General features: G+C 38.7%; 1 pseudogene; it reads left to right on the top strand.

The window, feature by feature from the left end:
• The first annotated feature begins 543 nt into the window (after nt 1-543).
• LOC150097927 (U2 spliceosomal RNA) lies at nt 544-717 on the top strand (annotated as a pseudogene).
• Nucleotides 718-6,420: the final 5,703 nt, after the last annotated feature.

Below are 6,420 nucleotides of genomic sequence, written 5' to 3'. Positions count from 1 at the left end.
AAACTCTGTTTATTCCCATGAATAAAAATGAATCATTCTACTTACTAAAATAAAAAGCCAAAAGGCTTCATTTCGTTGATGCAAATTTAATCCTTTAAAGGCAACTCGTAAATGTCGGCGAGTGTATTCCCGTAAGCTCTCTGGTCAAATTTCATACGAAACTTTGATAGTTTCTATATTCGGCTTTGAAATAATGCTTAATTTTTATGAATCATTCTATGTTTTATGACAAATACACCCTGGGAATTAAGTAAACTATATCCTAATTTCTGGTTTTATTGTTTGAGTTTGTTTGTTTTTTTGTATTTAAATATTAATACACTTCATGTTTTCTACTAACTTTGTTATGTTTTTTTAATTTTTATTTTAGTGTGGGTGTGTATATGTTTCCTCTCCGACAGAGAAAGCTGATTCTCTAGACCAGAACAACTCGTAAGGAAGGTGGAGTAAGCTGTATACACTTCTACGTCAAAAAAAAGCAGTATCGTTGGCGCCCACGTGCCCGTATCAGATATTAAACTGATAAAAATAGATGCTACACTTTTCGCTTCTCGGCCTTTTGGCAAAGATAAGAGTGCAATGTCTGTTTTTATTAGTTAACATCTGATATGACCACAAGATAATAAACATTTTTGGAAAGGCGGTGAGGTGCTTGAGGCTTACTCCACCTTCGCCATGAGTTACCTGGTAATATACAATCCTCAGTACTCTCTGGATGGCGGATCTCAGTCTCTTTCAGTGGCGCAAGGGGGGGGGGCACCAAGCCCCCCCCCCCAAAAGAAAAAGGGAAAAAACACTAGAAAATTTTCCAAAAATATTTTCCTAATTAAAATTCATATTTTTATTTATGTTGTGTCGTGTCTTCTATTTCCATACTACTTATGAATTAGCAATCATTGCATATGCTCAGTCATAGGTCGTATAGTGTGTATTCTCAAATCGTCTACTCAACTCGCCCCCTCCCAAAGATTAAATCCTGAGTGCGCTACTGGTCTCTTTTAAAAATGGATCACACATTTAGAAGGTGCGTTGACTTTGACTATTCATTAGGGACCTAAAGGATTTAGAAAAGAAATGCAAAAGTGTATTAAAGAGGCCCATGTCAGATAATATTCACTTTGAATATTATCTGACATGGTGCTGAGATCAGATTTTGTACCTTACTGAGACCAGATTTTGTACCTTGCTGAGACCCGATTTGAAGAAATGTGCATGAAGGAATATTTATTAGCATCGATAGAAAGCTGTATTCCTCAAGTAAAGAAGAGAACAAATTTGGTGTAAAGTGGATGACAAACAATACAAAGAGGAACTGCAGGTAAAAAAGAGTTATGGAAGATATATAAGGAGAGCAGATGCATAAAAAATATAAGACTCAGTCCAGGAGAGTGATTAGTATGGTAAAGAAGGCAAAACTGGAATACGAGAGAAAGATTGGCCCTGAGATCCAAAGAAAATCAAAGGAATATTTTCTCTATGTGACCAGTAGGAGGAGAAATGATAGTGGAAGAATGACATTGTTGGATAAAAATAGGAATAGAGTGACTGATGCAAAGCACATAGTGAAGTTGTTCAATGAATACTTTGTTGGAGTATTTCATCCTGGAGAAGAATGTTTAATACTAGAGGGACAGGGCAAGTTCAAGGTTCAGAAGTGAGTGTGTTTCAAATACTGAATACCCTGGATGTCATTAAAGCAATGGGAAAGGTACCCAAGGAATAGGAGGGTAAGATAGTGCCATTGCATAAGGGTGGTAGCAGACTGGTAATGTCAAACTATAGACCAGTTTGTATTTCATCAGTAGTTGTTACAACTTGGAGAAATTAGTGAGGGATCATATACATCATTGGGCAGATGATAGTAATATTATCTGTGAGAGTCAGCGTGGATTTGTTAGGTGGACACTTTTGTTTTAGTAATATGATTGGCTTTTATAATAAAGTGACAAGAGCAGTTGATGAAGGAAAGGCATATTCTGCCATTTTTTTTAATTTTACAAAGGCATTTGACAAGGTACCATATGATAAGCTGATGTTTACGTTGCAGGACATGGTTTTTTACGTTGAAGGAAATTATTATTATTATTATTATTTCGGGCTACTCCAGGGAGTCTTTAGACTCATCAAGGGAGGCCCTAAACATCATGTCCACACAACTATTCGACATTCTCACAGTATCTATCATATCTTGCCTTGAACTCGCTCACTGTCATAGCACCCACAACAGACTCTGGCAGCTTATTCCACTCATTTACCACTCTAAAAGTAAAGAACCCAGCTCTAACACCCCTGCTAACCACACTCTTGCCCAGCTTCCATTGGTGTCCCCTAGTTCTCCCACCACCAGTCCTGATCTCAAAAATATCCTCTGAATTAATCCTATAGAATCCCTTTAGCAATTTGAATGTCTCAATCATATCTCCCCTCCTCCACCTATCAACTAGTTTCTGCAACCCACAAATCTTCAACCTGTTCTGATATGGTTCATTCCATAGACCTACTATCATCTTAGTCACTCGCCTCTGGATCTTCTCCACCTCCTCCCCATCAAGAAGGAACCGAGGTGACCAAATCTGGGCACAGTAGTCGAGATGAGGTCTTATCAGGGCTCGGTACAGAGGTACAATAACTTGCTTGTCTCTGCTCGTCAAGGTATTTTTCAACACCCAAGTGAGTTGATGAGCTGATTTAGCTACTTTTGCAATATGCCCCCTAAACTTCATCTCCCTATCCACCAACACTCCCAAGTCCCTGGCCTCATCAATCTCTTGGAGTACAGTTCCACCAATGTGGTATACTGCTGCTAATCTTTTCACCCCAAAATGCATAACCTTACATTTTGTCATATTAAATTGACATCCATTCTCCTTAGCCCAGCACTCCAATCTATCTAAGTCATCCTGCAAGACTTTGACATCTTCTGCATTCACTATCACCCTACCCAACTTTGCATCATCAGCAAACAAATGAACCGTTCCACTTAGATCCTTCCCTATATCGTTAAAGAACAGATTAAACAGCAGTGGTCCAAGAACAGAATCCTGCGGCACACCACTAGTCACAGGCCGTCTTTTGGACTCTACTCCTGAATAAACTACTCCTTGATATCTCTCCATCAACCACCCACCTATCCATCTCACCAACCCTATATCCATTCCCATATGTTGTAGTTTATGGATTAGAATTCCATGTGGTATCCTGTCAAACGCTTTTGCCAGGTCCAGCAGTATCACTGTAAACCCATTTCCCTTATCCAGTTCTGCCGTCACCTTGTTATAAAACTTGAGCAAGTTACTGAGGCATGATCTACCCTTCACAAAGCCATGCTGTTCCCTGTACAGTATCTCATTTTCATCAATCCATTCCTGTATTTTTCCCTTGACTACTTTCTCCAAGACCTTGACAATGACTCGTGATATGCTGATCGGTTGGTAATTTGCCACCATAGTCTTGGATCCTCCTTTATGCAGAACTGGATTCGGGATTGGCTCTCTGATAGGTATCAGAGAATGGGGGAGCAGTATCAAGAAGGCAGAAGGTTAGTAGCGAACGCAGGATTTAATCTTGGGGGGAGCCCAAGTTGAGTAGATGATTTGAGAACACATTATGCATCGCATATGACCTATGACTGAGCATCTGTAATGATTGTTAATTCATAAATAGTATAGAAATAGAAGACTCAACACAACATAAATAAAAAAAATTTATTTTATTAATTAGGAAAAGATTTTTGGAAAATTTTCTAGTGTTTTTTCCCTTTTTCTTTGGGGGGGGAGAGCCCCTCTGAGTGTACTACTGCAGAAGGTTACAAGTAGGGTCCCACAGGGCCCAGTACTGGGACCTATATTGTTTAACCTTTATATCAATGACATTAGATATTCAGTTGTTTGTAGATAATGTGAAGCTGAGAAAGGTTATTACAGTTCGCCCACCGATTAGAGATCCTTCGACACTTCTGCGCATCTCAGAAAAAGGAGAATCCATTCCGATAATAGGGTAATCAGTCCATATTGTGGGATGAGTTGTTTATTATTACCCATTGGAAAATTAACTTCTCTTTTATGATTATTGTAGTTATGTTGCTTGTATAACAGTTGGGAAATTTTACCTCTAAAGCACGTGATTTTGCGTGTTGGCGACCAATTCGGACGTCCTTCATTTCTTTCTCCCCTTCAGCATGAATCGACTATTCTTGGAAAGACGCGAAGCAGGGACCTACAAACGGTGGGCGAACTATAGTAACAGTGCAGATGTTGCAGTCCTGCAAGAGGATTTGAATAAACTGGGAAGATTGGCAAATGAATGGGGATTTCAGTTTAATGCAGCTAAAATCTAAAGTCTTAAAGTTTGGGATAAATGAGAGGCTGCATAGTCTGTTGAGGGGACTACTGGAGGAAATGGGGGAGGCAAGGGATATGGGGATGATGATTGATAGAAACCTGAAATTCAGGGAACATATTACAAAGGTGGTGAAGGTAACCCAGAGAATTGCTGCAATACTGATAAGGATGCTGATTTGCAGAGATAAAAGAATTATCATTTCATTGTATAAAGCCCTGATCGGACCAGACCTGGACTGTTGTGCCCAGATTTGGTTCCCAGGATTTGAAGGGGATAAATTAACCATGGAAAGAGTAGATAACAAATATGGGATCATGACTGTACAATGTTAGTAATGAAGATAGGCTGAGGGAATGTGTACTGCAGAGTTTGGTAGACAGAAGAAGGAGAGGATATATGATTGAGACTTTTAAACTGTTGATTGATATTTATAGGTTTGACACTGGGGAGTTTTTTCGTTTGGTGGAACAGGAGAAAGGCATGAGGACAAGGAGCCATTCCTGGAAGTTATGAGCAAGAGGATAAGGAGTAGTTTCTTTGCATGGAGGATTGTTGAACCTGGAACGTGGAACCATTGCTGATAGTAGTGAGAGCACAAACAGTCAATGAGTTCAAGGAGTGGTATGATAGGCTTTGTGTTTTCTCCTAGGGCGGGCTTCCCACCATGAGTCTTGTGACTCCATGGAGGCCTGAATCATAATAATAATAATAATTATTATTATCATTATTATTATTGCTGACTCGATTGTTTACTAATTCTTTCAGCAAAGAGCTCATGAGAAGTCAAAGAGGATGTGATGGCAATATTTTGTAAAGGAGATGACAAATTGAAAATATCGGTCTATAGACCACATCCCCCCCCCCTGCAGAGGTTAGAAAGAAAGAATATATTAAAAAAAAATTTGGTAGCACATGTTCTTGTTTTAATAATTGCACTGGATTGTATAATAATGTAACATGAGTGGTTACTACAAGGAATGCATTTCTAAGATCTTTCTAGATTTTGCAAATATTTGGCAGGTTGCTGCATACCTAACTGGTGTTTAAGTGGAACGAATGATTATGGTTTAGGTTTATTTAGGATATCTTGAGATAGCTAATTGCATCAGCATTTGGCTATCTGACAGATATCAAAGAACCGTATGAGAGAGAAGTATCAAGGAGATGGTAGATTTGAAATGAATTACACAGGTCTCAGTTCTGCAGCCATTATTGTGCATTTTTTTAAAATGTTAACTGATAAATAGAGTATACAGAGATATTTGGTTGTTTGAAAATAATGCATCCTTGAGTATGTTATTAGATATGATATACATTATTATTATTATTATTCGCGATGCCTTCAAGGAGTCCAAAGACTCATCGCCAGAGGACACCTAGTGTACAACTCTCCATCTCCACCATTACACTGGACCTCTACTACTAATCATGTGCTGACTCTTCAAGAAGATTTGAATAGGATGGAAAGTAAGTGAAGATAACAGTTTAATATAGCTAAGAGTAAGCTATTACACTTTGATATCCAGAGAATGAAAGCTGTAGATTCTGTTAATGAGTGTAGCAAAAACATTAGAAAAGACAAGGTGAAAATGGTGGGGCATATGGAGTTCTAAGCTCAAGAAATACAGTGCAATGATAGCGAAGACAACCAAGAAGATTGTTGCAATAGTAAAAAAGACACTGACTAGCAGACACAAGGTAGCGCCACCTCTACTCTGCTAGCCAGTATCATTTTACTATTTACTGTATAAGGATTAGACCTCATTAGATCAACTCCAGATTATTGTGCATACATCTGACTGCCTGGAGTTTGAGGGGAGGTGAGGAATGCTTATAAAGTGTACACAGGCCAGTAATATGAGACAGTGGAGTGTTACCTATGAGGACATATGGAAAGCATGTAATCTGCAGAATTATTAGGATTCTGCAGGCTATCCTAATGTGCTTCTCTCCACATGTATTGTGGATAGAAGAAGGGTTGGTGATATGACTGAGACAAAAGTTCTTGCGAGATATTACTAGATGAATGTGAAGATTTACTAAAGGGTAGAACAAGAGAATGGGTGAAAAAAACATTTT

This window comes from Typopeltis vanoorti, chromosome 16 (genome assembly GCF_054136105.1).
Source record: "Typopeltis vanoorti isolate ZY-2024b chromosome 16, IOZ_Tvanoo_1.0, whole genome shotgun sequence".
Classification (NCBI taxonomy): Eukaryota; Metazoa; Arthropoda; class Arachnida; order Uropygi; family Thelyphonidae; genus Typopeltis; species Typopeltis vanoorti.
Note: the sequence above shows the minus strand (reverse complement) of the source record. Positions and strands in the feature narration are given on the sequence as shown.